The 18476-nt window shown below is 48.7% G+C and overlaps 1 protein-coding gene across 1 annotated transcript in view; it reads right to left on the bottom strand.

The window, feature by feature from the left end:
• Positions 1–15438: 15438 nt before the first annotated feature.
• LOC115124152 (kinesin-like protein KIF1C) overlaps positions 15439–18476 on the bottom strand; it is a 168533-nt gene continuing 165495 nt past the window's right edge. Inside the window, exon 25 of the mRNA XM_065025108.1 lies at positions 15439–18476. This exon is cut by the window's right edge and continues 1145 nt beyond it. The gene's annotated coding sequence lies outside the window, so the exon portion shown is untranslated.

The raw sequence follows: 18476 nt of genomic DNA, 5'->3' as shown, positions 1-18476 counted from the left end.
TCCACTCAAACTCCTGATGAGTCGATCTGTTTTCACCATGAATACAAATGACACATCACGTCGTTGCGAACATCCACTTCACTTTGTGTGGCATATGATCACAAAACGCAACTCAGAGTCCTGGAGGACTGGAGGACTGGAGGACTGGAGGACTGCTTAACCTGTGACGCGCTGATTGATTCGGGTTCGACAATATCGTTCATCTCTCAAACATTGTTCCATGATCTCAAAAGGGCTGTGAACCCAACTAAACGTTGGGTAAAAGTGGAACGATGCGACACGACACTTCGAGGGGTCACTCAGACTACCTCTCCTCTCACACTGAGAGTCATGCTGAAACTACACTTCAAGGACGTATTGCTCGTTCACCCTGTGTATGTTACCAGCCTCGAAACTGTACCCCTGCTACTTGGAGCAGACTTGATGGATCGGTTACTCCCATTGATGGATTGGAAAAACAACCAGGTTACGAGCCCAACACTCTAACCACTAGGCTACCCTCAACACTCTAACCACTAGGCTACCCTCAACACTCTAACCACTAGGCTACCCTCAACACTCTAACCACTAGGCTACCCTCAACACTCTAACCACTAGGCTACCCTCAACACTCTAACCACTAGGCTACCCTCAACACTCTAACCACTAGGCTACCCTCAACACTCTAACCACTAGGCTACCCTCAACACTCTAACCACTAGGCTACCCTCAACACTAACCACTAGGCTACCCTCAACACTCTAACCACTAGGCTACCCTCAACACTCTAACCACTAGGCTACCCTCAACACTCTAACCACTAGGCTACCCTCAACACTCTAACCACTAGGCTACCCTCAACACTCTAACCACTAGGCTACCCTCAACACTCTAACCACTAGGCTGCCCTCAACACTCTAACCACTAGGCTGCCCTCAACACTCTAACCACTAGGCTGCCCTCAACACTCTAACCACTAGGCTGCCCTCAACACTCTAACCACTAGGCTGCCCTCAACACTCTAACCACTAGGCTGCCCTCAACACTCTAACCACTAGGCTGCCCTCAACACTCTAACCACTAGGCTGCCCTCAACACTCTAACCACTAGGCTGCCCTCAACACTCTAACCACTAGGCTGCCCTCAACACTCTAACCACTAGGCTGCCCTCAACACTCTAACCACTAGGCTGCCCTCAACACTCTAACCACTAGGCTGCCCTCAACACTCTAACCACTAGGCTGCCCTCAACACTCTAACCACTAGGCTGCCCTCAACACTCTAACCACTAGGCTGCCCTCAACACTCTAACCACTAGGCTGCCCTCAACACTCTAACCACTAGGCTGCCCTCAACACTCTAACCACTAGGCTGCCCTCAACACTCTAACCACTAGGCTGCCCTCAACACTCTAACCACTAGGCTGCCCTCAACACTCTAACCACTAGGCTGCCCTCAACACCCTAACCACTAGGCTGCCCTCAACACCCTAACCACTAGGCTGCCCTCAACACCCTAACCACTAGGCTACCCTCAACACCCTAACCACTAGGCTACCCTCAACACCCTAACCACTAGGCTACCCTCAACACTCTAACCACTAGGCTACCCTCAACACTCTAACCACTAGGCTACCCTCAACACTCTAACCACTAGGCTACCCTCAACACTCTAATCACTAGGCTACCCTCAACACTCTAACCACTAGGCTACCCTCAACACTCTAACCACTAGGCTACCCTCAACACTCTAACCACTAGGCTACCCTCAACACTCTAACCACTAGGCTACCCTCAACACTCTAACCACTAGGCTACCCTCAACACTCTAACCACTAGGCTACCCTCAACACTCTAACCACTAGGCTACCCTCAACACTCTAACCACTAGGCTACCCTCAACACTCTAACCACTAGGCTACCCTCAACACTCTAACCACTAGGCTACCCTCAACACTCTAACCACTAGGCTGCCCTCAACACTCTAACCACTAGGCTGCCCTCAACACTCTAACCACTAGGCTACCCTCAACACTCTAACCACTAGGCTGCCCTCAACACTCTAACCACTAGGCTACCCTCAACACTCTAACCACTAGGCTACCCTCAACACTCTAACCACTAGGATACCCTCAACACTCTAACCACTAGGCTACCCTCAACACTCTAACCACTAGGCTACCCTCAACACTCTAACCACTAGGCTACCCTCAACACTCTAACCACTAGGCTACCCCCAACACTCTAACCACTAGGCTACCCTGCCTCACCCCTGCTACTTATTTGAACACATCTAAGATATCGCTGGTTGTAATAGAAGACCAGTGGACTTTCCACCTCCCCAACAAATGGTAACAATAATCATTCCTTGCCATGCGTAGTCTCAACTACAATACAACTAGTAAAATGCTCCAATCATGTGTTCCGGTAGGATAATATTTCAGAATAAATCGGTAGGATAACTGCCCCCCTTGAGTACCAATACCAGCAACAATCAGGAAGAGGATTAGAGACACAAATTACATTTCTATTGATAACAGAGACAGGAGTCACTCAAGAGTGCAACACGGGGAAGGGAATCTCCAGAACACTCTTCTGATGGTTAACACACATGCCACTAATAACTAGAACCCTCCATTCAGGAGGGAAGTTATTAGAAGTCATGAACCATGATCACACCGCATACGACTGGTTCAGTGCTTAGAGAGCACTTCCGTCGTGAGGTTAGCTCCTCCGTAGATAACATAGCTATGAAATAGACTCCTCCTTCATACCTATCGCCACCACAATGGTGTAAGACACAGTGATGTGTAGTAAAACGACTACAGGTCACCTTGGCATATGGTTTGAGGTCGGCATCGATTCCTACTGACACACGGTCGTGGACACGGAAATGATCTGATGACGCCAGGTTGCAGCCTACCAGGACACTTGGTTTTCTTGCCCTTTGACATGTGCGCTTGTGTTAGCATTAACAATTCACACGTAAATCAAGGAGAGGAGATTCAGGTCCAAATTCGCCCAAGGAATGTGCTTTGTTTCAAATAATACTTTTTCCCGCCGACACTCTGACACATTCAAAAGCAACAACTGGAACAATATTTCTAACATGGGAAATGGTCAGAGGCGATTTATAGAACTCTGTCATATTGTGAGCTATTTTGTGATGTCAAAGATATAATGTAGAAGGTTCTGATCCCAGGTGTGCAACTACCATTTTCGGCCTTAAAAAAAATACTTTAACTTGGAAAGTATACACACTACATGTACGAAATATGAACAATGATGAAATTGTTTTTGTTAAGATAGGGATATGATTTTAGGAGCCATACAAGTGACAAGTCATGCCCCTGAGTGAGGTCAGAGAGCATGTCAGCCTGATGGAACCACCCCTTTTGAACAAACTGTATACAATGATGGGTTAAGAATGAACACATCAGACCAGAGAGACGTAGAGCTGCAGCTGCACGTTTAAAGTTTGAACTCTGAATCTCAACGTAGAGACGATAAAGTCGTCCCGGACAATCAGTGGTACGGCTGAATAACTGTCCTAATTAAAGTATTTAGAAAAGCTAATTGAGGTGGGACCATTCTACTACTCTGCTCAAACCGTAGTACACTACTATCATCACCACCATGGGAACCATCGACAGGGATGGCATATCTTTAAAGAGGCAGCTTCATGATCGAATGGAAGGAAAATCAACTCTGTAGTTCTGTTCCGGATACCGGACAACTACAAAGAACAACAACAGCATGAGACTTGTCGGAACCATTTTGGACAATCAGGGCCGCAGAAAGGCCCAACCCCCTTTCAAAGGCGGTCCGGTTCCGAGACGGCCTTTCACTTAAACACATTCATGATTTCTTACTCCAAGCGGGCAGTGGTTTGTGTGCAAAGTATGAATACTATAAGTGAGAGTAGTTTCTAAATGTAACAGAGTGTCCCTCTCGCCCTCTCCATGTTTTTTTGTTACAAGCAGCCATAGTCAGTCCGCTAGGGACCTGTTTTTTGTATTAAGTGTGTATGTTTATCCTGTGTAACCATTTAGTTATTTGGTACTTTGTTTATTTGTTACTTAGATTAGAGTCATTAAAACTCATTTTTCAACCACATTTCAACCATTTTTGTAACAAACTATAGTTATGGCAAGTCAGTTAGGACATCTACTTTGTGACACAAGTCATTTTTCCAACAATTATTATTGTTGGATTATTTCACTTACAATTCACTGTATCACAATTCCAGTGGGTCAGAAGTTTACATACACTAAGTTGACTGTGCCTTTTAAACTGTTTGGAAAATTCCAGAAATTATGTAATGGCTTTAGAAGCTTCTGATAGGCTAATTGACAAATTTGAGTCAAATGGAGGTGTACCTCTGGATGCATTTCAATGCCTACCTTCAAACTCAGTGCCTCTTTGCTTGACATCATGGGAAAATCAAAAGAAATCAGCAAAGACCCCAGAAAAGAAATTGTAGACCTCCACAAGTCTGGTTCATCATTGGGAGTAATTTCCAAATGCCTGAAGGTACCACGTTCATATGTACAAACAATAGTACGCAAGTATAAACACCATGGGACCACGCAGCTGTCATACCGCTCAGGAAGGAGACGCTTTCTGTCTCCTAGAGATTAACATACTTTGGTGCAAAAAGTGCAAATGAATCCCAGAATAACAGCAAAGGACCTTGTGAAGATGCTGGAGGAAATGGGTACAAAAGAAAAACGAGTCCTATATCGACATAACCTGAAAGGCCACTCGGCAAGGAAGAAGCCACCTCTCCAACACCGCCATAAAAAAACAGACTACGGTTTGGAACTGCACATGGGGACAAAGATGGTAATTTTTAGAGAAATGTCCTCTGGTCTGATGAAACAAAAATAGAACTGTTTGGCCATAATGACCATCGTTATGTTTGGAGGGGGAGGCTTGCAAGCCGAAGAACACCATCCCAACCGTGAAGCATGGGGATGGCAGCATCATGTTGTGGGGGTGCTTTGCTGCAGGAGGGACTGGTGCACTTCACAAAAATAGATGGTCTCATGAGAAGGGAAAATTACGTGGATACATTGAAGCAACATCTCAGGAAATCAGTCAGGAAATTAAAGATTGTTCGCAAATGGGTCTTCCAAATGGACAATGACCCCAAGCATACTTCCAAAGTTGTGGCAAAAAGGGACAACAAAGTCAAGGTATTGGAGTGGCCATCACAAAGCCCTGACCTCAACCCTATAGAATATATGTGGGTAGAATTGAAAAAGCGTGTGCGAGCAAGGAGGCCTACAATCCTGACTCGGTTACACCTGCTATGTCAGGAGGAATGGGCCAAAATTCACCCAACTTATTGTGAAAAGCTTGTGGAAGGCTCCCCGAAACGTTTGACCCAAGTTAAACAATTTAAAGGCAATGCTACCAAATACTAATTGAGTGTTTGTAACCTTCTGACCCACTGTCCCTAACCACAACACACTGTCCCTAACCATAACACACTGTCCCTAACACACTGTCCCCAACCATAACACACTGTCCCTAACCACAACACACTGTCCCTAACCATAACACACTGTCCCTAACACACTGTCCCTAACCAAAACACACTGTCCCTAACCAAAAAAACACACTGTCCCTAACCATAACACACTGTCCCTAACCACAACATACTGTCCCTAACCATAACACACTGTCCCTAACCAAAACACACTGTTCCTAACCAAAACACACTGTCCCTAACACACTGTCCCCAACCATAACACACTGTCCCTAACCATAATACACTGTCCCTAACCACAACACACTGTCCCTAACCATAACACACTGTCCCTAACACACTGTCCCTAACCAAAACACACTGTCCCTAACCATAACACACTGTCCCTAACCACAACACACTGTCCCTAACACACTGTCCCTAACCAAAACACACTGTCCCTAACCACAACACACTGTCCCTAACCACAACACACTGTCCCTAACCACAACACACTGTCCCTAACCACAACACACTGTCCCTAACCAAAACACACTGTTCCTAACCAAAACACACTGTCCCTAACCACAACACACTGTCCCTAACCAAAACACCCTAACTGTCCCTAACCAAACACACAGTCCCTAACCAAACCACACTGTTCCTAACCAAAACACACTGTCCCTAACTGTCCCTAACCATAACACACTGTCCCAAAACACACTAACACAACACTGTCCCTAACACACTGTCCCCAACAACCAACTAACACTAACACACTGTCCCTAACCAAAACAACCACAACACACTGTCCCTAACCAAAACACACTGTTCCTAAAAACACACTATCCCTAACCAAAACACACTGTCCCTAACCATAACACACTGTCCCTAACACTGTCCCTGTTCCTAACCACACTGTCCTAAACAACACACTGTCCCTAACCATAACACACTGTCCCTAACCATAACACACTGTCCCTAACCAAAACACACTGTTCCTAACCAAAACACACTATCCCTAACCACAACACACTGTCCCTAACCATAACACACTGTCCCCAACCATAACACACTGTCCCTAACCACAACACACTGTCCCTAACACACTGTCCCTAACCACAACACACTGTCCCCAACCATAACACACTGTCCCTAACCACAACACACTGTCCCTAACCATAACACACTGTCCCTAACCATAACACACTGTCCCTAACCAAAACACACTGTCCCTAACCATAACACACTGTCCCTAACCACAACATACTGTCCCTAACCATAACACACTGTCCCTAACCAAAACACACTGTTCCTAACCAAAACACACTGTCCCTAACACACTGTCCCCAACCATAACACACTGTCCCTAACCATAATACACTGTCCCTAACCACAACACACTGTCCCTAACCATAACACACTGTCCCTAACACACTGTCCCCAACCATAACACACTGTCCCTAACCACAACACACTGTCCCTAAAACACTGTCCCTAACCAAAACACACTGTCCCTAACCACAACACACTGTCCCTAACCACAACACACTGTCCCTAACCACAACACACTGTCCCTAACCAAAACACACAGTTCCTAACCACAACACACTGTCCCTAACCACAACACACTGTCCCTAACCAAAACACACTGTACCTAACCAAAACACAGTCCCTAACCATAACACACTGTCCCTAACCATAACACACTGTCCCTAACCACAACACACTGTCCCTAACCACAACACACTGTCCCTAACCACAACACACTGTCCCTAACCACAACACACTGTCCCTAACCAAAACACACTGTTCCTAACCAAAACACACTGTCCCTAACCACAACACACTGTCCCTAACCACAACACACTGTCCCTAACACACTGTCCCCAACCATAACACACTGTCCCTAACCAAAACACACTGTCCCTAACCAAAACACACTGTTCCTAACCAAAACACACTGTCCCTAACCACAACACACTGTCCCTAACCAAAACACACTGTCCCTAACCAAAACACACTGTTCCTAACCAAAACACACTGTCCCTAACCATAACACACTGTCCCTAACCACAACACACTGTCCCTAACACACTGTCCCTAACCACAACACACTGTCCCCAACCATAACACACTGTCCCTAACCACAACACACTGTCCCTAACCACAACACACTGTCCCTAACCACAACACACTGTCCCTAACCACAACACACTGTCCCTAACCAAAACACACTGTCCCTAACCAAAACACACTGTCCCTAACCATAACACACTGTCCCTAACCAAAACACACTGTCCCTAACCATAACACACTGTCCCTAACCACAACATACTGTCCCTAACCATAATACACTGTTCCTAACCAAAACACACTGTCCCTAACACACTGTCCCCAACCATAACACACTGTCCCTAACCACAACACACTGTCCCTAACACACTGTCCCCAACCATAACACACTGTCCCTAACCAAAACACACTGTCCCTAACCACAACACACTGTCCCTAACCACAACACACTGTCCCTAACACACTGTCCCCAACCATAACACACTGTCCCCAACCAAAACACACTGTCCCTAACCACAACACACTGTCCCTAACCAAAACACACTGTTCCTAACCAAAACACACTGTCCCTAACCACAACACACTGTCCCTAACCACAACACACTGTCCCTAACCATAACACACTGTCCCTAACCAAAACACACTGTCCCTAACCAAAACACACTGTCCCTAACCAAAACACACTGTTCCTAACCAAAACACACTGTCCCTAACCACAACACACTGTCCCTAACCATAACACACTGTCCCTAACACACTGTCCCCAACCATAACACACTGTCCCTAACCACAACACACTGTCCCTAACACACTGTCCCTAACCACAACACACTGTCCCCAACCATAACACACTGTCCCTAACCACAACACACTGTCCCTAACCACAACACACTGTTCCTAACCAAAACACACTGTCCCTAACCACAACACACTGTCCCTAACCAAAACACACTGTCCCTAACCAAAACACACTGTCCCTAACCATAACACACTGTCCCTAACCATAAAACACTGTCCCCAACCATAACACACTGTCATTAACACACTGTCCCCAACCATAACACACTGTCCCTAACCACAACACACTGTCCCTAACCAAAACACACTGTTTCTAACCAAAACACACTGTCCCTAACCAAAACACACTGTCCCTAACCATAACACACTGTCCCTAACCACAACATACTGTCCCTAACCATAATACACTGTTCCTAACCAAAACACACTGTCCCCAACCATAACACACTGTCCCTAACCACAACACACTGCCCCTAACACACTGTCCCTAACCAAAACACACTGTCCCTAACCATAACACACTGTCCCTAACACACTGTCCCCAACCATAACACACTGTCCCTAACACACTGTCCCTAACCAAAACACACTGTCCCTAACCACAACACACTGTCCCCAACCATAACACACTGTCCCTAACCACAACACACTGTCCCTAACCAAAACACACTGTTCCTAACCAAAACACACTGTCCCTAACCACAACACACTGTCCCTAACCAAAACACACTGTCCCTAACCAAAACACACTGTCCCTAACCAAAACACACTGTCCCTAACCATAACACACTGTCCCTAACCATAACACACTGTCCCCAACCATAACACACTGTCCCTAACCACAACACACTGTCCCTAACCATAACACACTGTCCCTAACACACTGTCCCCAACCATAACACACTGTCCCTAACCACAACACACTGTCCCTAAACAAAACACACTGTTTCTAACCAAAACACACTGTCCCTAACCAAAACACACTGTCCCTAACCATAACACACTGTCCCTAACCACAACATACTGTCCCTAACCATAACACACTGTCCCTAACCAAAACACACTGTTCCTAACCAAAACACACTGTTCCTAACCAAAACACACTGTCCCTAACCATAACACACTGTCCCTAACACACTGTCCCCAACCATAACACACTGTCCCTAACCACAACACACTGTCCCTAACACACTGTCCCTAACCAAAACACACTGTCCCTAACCAAAACACACTGTCCCTAACCATAACACACTGTCCCTAACACACTGTCCCCAACCATAACACACTGTCCCTAACCACAACACACTGTCCCTAACACACTGTCCCTAACCAAAACACACTGTCCCTAACCACAACACACTGTCCCTAACCAAAACACACTGTCCCTAACCAAAACACACTGTCCCTAACCAAACCACACTGTCCCTAACCATAACACACTGCATTATTCAGCCTCAATCTCTCTCTAGGACCATCCCTCCTCTGCCATCCTCCCCTCATCCCTTCTCCCCCATCCTTCCCTCATCCCTCCTCCCCCATCCTTCCCTCTTCTCCTCCCCCCCATCCTTCCCTGAACAGGCAGTTAACCCACTGTTCCTAGGCCGTCATTGAAAATAAGAATTTGTTCTTAACTGACTTGCCTAGTAAAATAAAGGTAAAATAAAAAATAAAAAATCCCTCCTCCCCATCCTTCCCTCATCTCCTCCTCCCCATCCTTCCCTCTTCTCCTCCTCCTCCCCCATCCTTCCCTCATCTCCTCCTCCCCCATCCTTCCCTCTTCTCCTCCTCCTCCCCATCCTTCCCTCATCTCCTCCTCCCCCATCCTTCCCTCTTCTCCTCCTCCTCCCCCATCCTTCCCTCTTCTCCTCCTCCTCCCCCTTCCTTCCCTCTTCTCCTCCTCCTCCTCCTTCCTTCCCTCTTCTCCTCCTCCTCCTCCATCCTTCCTTCTTCTCCTCCTCCTCCCCCATCCTTCCCTCATCTCCTCCCCCAACCTTCCCTCCTCCTCCTCCTCCCCCATCCTTCCCTCTTCTCCTCCTCCATCCTTCCCTCTTTTCCTCCTCCTCCCCCTTCCTTCCCTCTTCTCCTCCTCCTCCTCCATCCTTCCCTCTTCTCCTCCTCCTCCCCCATCCTTCCCTCTCCTCCTCCTCCTCCCCCATCCTTCCCTCATCTCCTCCTCCTCCTCCTCCCCCATCCTTCCCTCTTCTCCTCCTCCTCCTCCTCCATCCTTCCCTCTTCTCCTCCTCCTCCCCATCCTTCCCTCTTCTCCTCCTCCTCCTCCATCCTTCCCTCTTCTCCTCCTCCTCCTCCATCCTTCCCTCTTTTCCTCCTCCTCCCCCATCCTTCCCTCTTCTCCTCCTCCTCCCCCATCCTTCCCTCTTCTCCTCCTCCTCCCCCATCCTTCCCTCTTCTCCTCCTCCTCCTCCTCCATCCTTCCCTCTTCTCCTCCTCCTCCATCCTTCCCTCTTCTCCTCCTCCTCCCCCTTCCTTCCCTCTTCTCCTCCCTCCTTCCATCCTTCCCTCTTCTCCTCCTCCTCCCCCATCCTTCCCTCATCTCCTCCTCCCCCATCCTTCCCTCATCTCCTCCTCATCCCCCATCCTTCCCTCTTCTCCTCCTCCTCCTCCATCCTTCCCTCTTCTCCTCCTCCTCCCCCATCCTTCCCTCATCTCCTCCTCCCCCATCCTTCCCTCATCTCCTCCTCCCCCATCCTTCCCTCTTCTCCTCCGCCTCCATCCTTCCCTCTTCTCCTCCTCCTCCCCCATCCTTCCCTCTTCTCCTCCTCCTCCCCATCCTTCCCTCTTCTCCTCCTCCTCCCCCATCCTTCCCTCTTCTCCTCCTCCTCCCCCATCCTTCCCTCTTCTCCTCCTCCTCCTCCATCCTTCCCTCTTCTCCTCCTCCTCCATCCTTCCCTCTTCCTCCTCCTCCCCCATCCTTCCCTCTTCTCCTCCTCCTCCCCCATCCTTCCCTCTTCTCCTCCTCCTCCTCCATCCTTCCCTCTTCCCTCCTCCTCCCCCATCCTTCCCTCATCTCCTCCTCCCCCATCCTTCCCTCATCTCCTCCTCCCCCATCCTTCCCTCTTCTCCTCCGCCTCCATCCTTCCCTCTTCCCTCCTCCTCCCCCATCCTTCCCTCTTCTCCTCCTCCCCCCCATCCTTCCCTCTTCTCCTCCTCCTCCCCATCCTTCCCTCTTCTCCTCCTCCTCCCCCATCCTTCCCTCTTCTCCTCCTCCTCCATCCTTCCCTCTTCTCTCCTCCTCCCCCATCCTTCCCTCTCCTCCTCCTCCTCCCCCATCCTTCCCTCATCTCCTCCTCCTCCTCCCCCATCCTTCCCTCTTCTCCTCCTCCTCCTCCATCCTTCCCTCTTCTCCTCCTCCTCCTCCATCCTTCCCTCCTTCTCCTCCTCTTCCCCCCAACTAATCATCAAGCTTTGATACTACAGCTGTGTAGTGTTTGCGCAAAAACCAAAACGTGCACCTATTCGGGTCTCGAGGACCTATTTTGGGAAACGCTGCCTTAGATCATTGCTGACAATCGTCGCCAGCAGTTACCTCTACTTCAGGACAGTTGGCCAATAAGAATTCACGGTGGGAGGAGCCCTTAGGGGAAAGAGGAAGCAGAGCAGTTGTTTGCGGTGAAGTGATGAAGTCACCCTCTGGATACTGATCTGAGGTCAGCTTTTGTATTTCCCTCCTAGTGGTTACTGTGAGGGTTTGAGGACGTTAAGCTGAACCTGTATCTGTGCCAGAAAGGCATTCTCTAACCGGAGTTTGTTTTATGTCACAGGAGGGGTATAAAACAGTTTCCTGTTCTCAGCTTTGTCAGTATTGTACCAGCCTGCTGCTACACACAGACACAGACACAGCAGTAATGTTCAGCAGAAGGTAAGAGGTGGGTCTTTGTAGTACAGCAGGGTCAAACTCATTCCACAGACTGCCGGGTTTTTGGTCTGTCTGTCAAACCCAGAGAAGAGCGGAGGTATCAGAGATGAAATAACAGCCGTCACTGTTGAGGACTGGATGAAAACACAGAGACAAAGACGGCGTTGATCAGTTTGACTCTTGTCAATCTTTATTGCCACATCGTTGCATCATCACATTCAGCCTCAACAGCCATCAAAGCAGGAAATAAAACAACACAGAAAAGACCAGCTAGAGGGGGCGTGGTCTCAGTCCACAGAACCACCAGAGGAGTTCTAGAACCTCACGGAACCCTGAGAGTTCTACTGACGGTTCTACTGTCTGGTTACCATGGCAGTGACTCCCCCCTCCTCCTCCAGACCCAAACTAACAGGATATTCAAATTAAAAACACACTTTCAGCTTTAAATGAACAACACCTCCCAAACACACACAAGCGGTTAGCGCAACACACAGATGTTCCTTTCAGCAGCTTCGAGTACAACTGGGGTGGTGGTGACGGGGGGTAGTGGTGATGGGGGGTAGTGGTGATGGGGGGGTAACTGGGGTAGTGGTGATGGGGGGGGTAACTGGGGGTAGTGGTGATGGGGGGGGTAACTGGGGGTAGTGGTGATGGGGGGGTAACTGGGGGTAGTGGTGATGGGGGGGGTAACTGGGGGTAGTGGTGATGGGGGGGGGTAACTGGGGGTAGTGGTGACGGGGGGTAGTGGTGATGGGGGGTAACTGGGGTGGTGGTGACGGGAGGGTAGTGGTGATGGGGGGTGGTGAAACTGGGGGTAGTGGTGATGGGGGGGGGGGTAACTGGGGGTAGTGGTGATGGGGGGGTAACTGGGGGTAGTGGTGATGGGGGGGGTAACTGGGGTAGTGGTGATGGGGGGGTAACTGGGGGTAGTGGTGATGGGGGGTAACTGGGGGTAGTGGTGATGGGGGGGTAACTGGGGTAGTGGTGATGGGGGGGTAACTGGGGGTAGTGGTGATGGGGGGTAACTGGGGGTAGTGGTGATGGGGGGTAACTGGGGGTAGTGGTGATGGGGGGTAACTGGGGGTAGTGGTGATGGGGGGTAACTGGGGTAGTGGTGATGGGGGGGGTAACTGGGGGGTAGTGGTGATGGGGGGGTAACTGGGGTAGTGGTGATGGGGGTAACTGGGGGTAGTGGTGATGGGGGTAACTGGGGGTAGTGGTGATGGGGGGGTAACTGGGGGTAGTGGTGATGGGGGGTGGTAACTGGGGGTAGTGGTGATGGGGGGGTAACTGGGGGTAGTGGTGATGGGGGGGTAACTGGAGGTAGTGGTGATGGGGGGTAACTGGGGGTAGTGGTGACGTGGGGGGTAGTGGTGATGGGGGGGGTAGTGGTGATGGGGTGGGGTAACTGGGGGTAGTGGTGATGGGGGGTAACTGGGGGTAGTGGTGACGTGGGTGGGGTAGTGGTGATGGGGGGGGTAACTGGGGGTAGTGGTGATGGGGGTAGTGGTGATGGGGGGGTAGTGGTGATGGGGGTAGTGGTGATGGGGGGGGGTAACTGGGGGTAGTGGTGACGTGGGTGGGTGACGGTGTGTATCAGCAGAGCAGTAGATTATTATTGCAGAGATCACACAGCAGATTACATGTAGACGAAGCCAATCTAATATTAAACTGGATCAAATAAAAACAAGGAAAATACAACTTCCAGAAAGCCTAGAGGCTCAGATTGTCCTGTGATTGGTCAGAGAGCAGAGAGGGCGGGGGGGTTCCAAGACACTCCCATTCCTGTCTGCGTCTCAGTGCCGGCCAATCAGAACCACTTCCTTTGTCCCACATCCTGTGTTTTTTGTCATCGTCATGGTGACTCCATAGCCATGCGTGAGGCCGAACGGAGCTTTCCCATTGGTTCATATCAAAGGTCAAATGGTTAAAGTGTGGAAAAGCTCCACTAGTCATCTCCCAGAAGCCCCTGCTCCCTGCAGAGGGTGTCAGGGGTCATTCCTCCTAACTTCGTCTCTTCCTACTTGGTTATAGTTCCTACTTTACACCATCCCATCCTCCATCTCTCTCCTGCTTTCCTCTGCTCCATCTCCTCCAGTCTACTCCTTCCATCCTCCATCTCCTCCAGTCTACTCCTTCCATCCTCCATCTCCTCCAGTCTACTCCTTCCATCCTCCATCTCCTCCTTCCATCCTCCAGTCTACTCCTTCCATCCTCCATCTCCTCCAGTCTACTCCTTCCATCCTCCATCTCCTCCAGTCTACTCCTTCCATCCTCCATCTCCTCCTGTCCATCCTCCATCTCCTCCAGTCTACTCCTTCCATCCTCCATCTCCTCCAGTCTACTCCTTCCATCCTCCATCTCCTCCAGTCTACTCCTTCCATCTCCTCCATCTCCTCCAGTCTACTCCTTCCATCCTCCATCCTTCTTCCAGATTGTGCCTTTGAAGGCTATCTGTAGTTCAATGGTCATTTCAGTTCATCCTCTGATTCTTATAAAGTCCTAGTCGGCAGTAACCATAGTAACACAGAATATTATAAAAACTCAATATAATCCCAAAGGTGTGTGCCATATTCACAATTCCCAACGATGCCAGCTCCTGTTGATCCTGATATCCCAGAATATATTCCCAACCTGATTCCCAAAGTCAATATGGAGGTAGAATCTCCAAGACTGTTTCTATAGCAACACTATGAATCCAACTACGTCCTTTGTAGTGTATATACCTGACCTGGTCTCTCTGTACAGCTGAGCTGAGGCAGGGTGCTGTGGTTCCTCCCAGCCCTAGGGGGCTCCACCACAGGCTTCTTTCCTGCTGCTCTGCTCTCTTTGGGTTGAACGCAGCTATGATACATTATAACAACAAGGCTAACAAATGCTGGCTAAGGCTAACCCACACTAACACAGGCTAATACAAAAGCCTTAGGCTAACACATGAGCCCGGCTAGCATAAGGCTAACCCATGCTAACCTGACTAGCACAGTCTAACAAATGCTAACCTGTTTAGCGCAGTATAACATGTTAAACCATTACGATGATAGCATGGCTAACTCAGGCTAACACATGCTAACAGGCTAGCATGCTAAACCATCACGGCGTCTGGTAAGGCTAGAAACAACCCAGAAACGTCCGTCTGTTCTGTGATAGAAGTTCTCTTCATACAGAAAGAATCTAACTACCATCTTCATTGAAATCTCTTCTGGTGCACAGCGGCAGGTGGCAGAACAAAACCAGTTGGATGGGCTTTTGACCGGCGGCCATGTTTTTATAATGACTGTTATATAAAGACCACAGGAGTTTTAAGTTTGGGGGAAGATTAACAATTGATTTGCATATGTTCATTTTTTTTTTCGTGGAACAGTTTAATTTTAAAAATAACATTTTCACTTCTCAAAATCATTGTCACATGGTTAATCATACAAATCTAAGGGTTAAAAATGAAACCAATGCGAGAGCCTAGAACTAGTCAAAAGGTCAATGTAGCAGTAGGCCTAGAACTAGTCAAAAGGTCAATGTAGCAGTAGGTCTAGAACTAGTCAAAAGGTCAATGTAGCAGTAGGCCTAGAACTAGTCAAAAGGTCAATGTAGCAGTAGGCCTAGAACTCAGAGATAGTCTATAGGTCAAAGTAGCAGTAGGTCTATAACTCAGAGATAGTCTATAGGTCAAAGTAGCAGTAGGTCTATAACTCAGAGATAGTCTATAGACCAATGTAGCAGTAGGTCTATAACTCAGAGATAGTCTATAGGTCAAAGTAGCAGTAGACCTAAAACGCCCGTCATCTACTCAGTAAAATACATATTCCTAAAGCCAACAAATAAAAACAGTCAAAAAATATCCCGATAAAATATTTATTCTTTCATTTTCAATCGCATTCATCTCTCTACTCTGCTGTCTGCCTCCCTTTCCATTGTTCTTGACTTGATCATCAACTGAGTCCGGCCCAAAGGCAAGCGAACCTGCAACATTGTATCAACTATTCCGGCCCAGAGGCAAGCGAACCTGCAACATTGTATCAACTATTCCGGCCCAAAGGCAAGCGAACCTGCAACATTGTATCAACTATTCCGGCCCAGAGGCAAGCGAACCTGCAACATTGTATCAACTATTCTGGCCCAAAGGCAAGTGAACCTGCAACATTGTATCAACTATTCCGGCCCAAATGCAAGTGAACCTGCAACATTGTATCAACTATTCCGGCCCAGAGGCAAGCGAACCTGCAACATTGTATCAACTATTCCGGCCCAGTGAGGTCGGGACAGAAAGCAGTGTTTCCACTGGATATATGCGATCATCAGATCATGATATTTAGCTTTTTTCACCCCGGAGGCTGGGTGATTCTCATAGGCCAGGAGTGGCTTTTTTCACCCCGGAGGCTGGGTGATTCTCATAGGCCAGGAGTGGCTTTTTTCAAAAACCGCGAGGAACTATTATCATTCACAATGGATGTAAAAAAAAAACTGTCAGACTTCATTATCTTACTGTGTGAGGAAAAAATGACTGAGAGGCTCAGCTGATTAGTTGTGGCTAAGACAATCAGACATCCCAAATGAGCTTTTCTACATATGCCCACAGCAGGCCAGGTAGGCCTACTGCTAGGCATGCTCAGGTGCGCACACTCCCTCAACAGTATCAGGGCAGAGAAACCAGACACATGCTCAACACTAGCAGGGCAGAGAAACCAGACACATGCTCTCCCCCAACATTACCAGGGCAGAGAAACCAGACACATGCTCTCCCTCAACACTAGCAGGGCAGAGAAACCAGACACATGCTCTCCCCCAGCACAATCAGGGAAGAGAAACCAGACACATGCTCTCCCCCAACACTATCAGGGAAGAGAAACCAGACACATGCTCTCCCTCAACGTTATCATGGCAGAGAGACCAGACACATGCTCATTGCTCACATTTAGTGCACCAAACAAAAGACAATGAAAAAATGGACAACAGGAGTAATTATATAATTTTGGCAAAACATATATTTTCTTTAAGGGAAGTATCCTAACAGAGACCTGTGCACCTGCCAACTGTCCAATTCCCAAGAGGCTGAAACCAGAGATCTGTATATAATGACTAGATGCTCATGTCTCCGACCTAACAACGGGAGTCATTGTCCTAATGGCAGGTAGACAGGCGACATGCTTAGGTCTGCATATTATGCCCATAGAAACGCATTGGGCTTATTCTGGAGAGACTTCCTCTCCACTGGAACTATCTCACTGGAGAAAGCATTCGAGCCAATCAGCACCCCTCAATGTTACTATATGTCTCTGATGCTGTCTGGCCAGAAATAGTATCACAGAGGACACAGATCAGACAGAGGAGACAGACAGAGGGGACAGACAGAGGAAACAGACAGAGGGACAGACAGAGGGGACAGACAGAGGAGACAGACAGAGGAAACAGACAGAGGGGACAGAGGAGACAGACAGAGGAAACAGACAGAGGGGACAGAGGAAACAGACAGAGGGGACAGACAGACAGAGGGGACAGAGGAGACAGACAGAGGGGACAGAGGAAACAGACAGAGGAAACAGACAGAGGGGACAGAGGAAATAGACAGAGGGGACAGAGGAGACAGACAGAGAGGACAGACAGAGGGGACAGAGGAAACAGACAGAGGGGACAGAGGAAACAGACAGAGGGGACAGACAGAGGAAACAGACAGGGGAAACAGACAGAGGAAACAGGCAGAGGAAACAGACAGAGGGGACAGAGGAAACAGACAGAGGGGACAGAGGAAACAGACAGAGGGGACAGAGGAAACAGACAGAGGGGACAGAGGAGACAGACAGAGGGGACAGACAGAGGGGACAGAGGAAACAGACAGAGGGGACAGAGGAAACAGACAGAGGGGACAGACAGAGGGGACAGAGGAAACAGACAGAGGAAACAGACAGAGGGGACAGAGGAAACAGACAGAGGGGACAGAGGAAACAGACAGAGGGGACAGAGGGAACAGACAGAGGGGACAGAGGAGATAGACAGAGGGGACAGACAGAGGGGTGCTATTTCTGTCACTCGGATGCTTTATCTGAGATTGATGGGTCTTTGTGTTGACGCGCGTCCAGGTGAAATAAAGGATCCATATGTCATTTGGACGGGAACGCGGTCGTGTGGGCCGCCGAAGGCACCTCCCATAATGCCCTGCTGGTGCATGAAAACGTATCAACAACTAAAAAACAGAACTGCTGACCTTCAGAAAGACCCTCAGAACTAATATTTAAAAAGACCTGTTGTATATGAGAACGCTAAACCCTACAGCAGGAACACACAC

This window comes from Oncorhynchus nerka, linkage group LG12 (genome assembly GCF_034236695.1).
Source record: "Oncorhynchus nerka isolate Pitt River linkage group LG12, Oner_Uvic_2.0, whole genome shotgun sequence".
Taxonomy (NCBI): domain Eukaryota; kingdom Metazoa; phylum Chordata; class Actinopteri; order Salmoniformes; family Salmonidae; genus Oncorhynchus; species Oncorhynchus nerka.
This window is presented reverse-complemented; position numbering and strand designations above follow the sequence as displayed.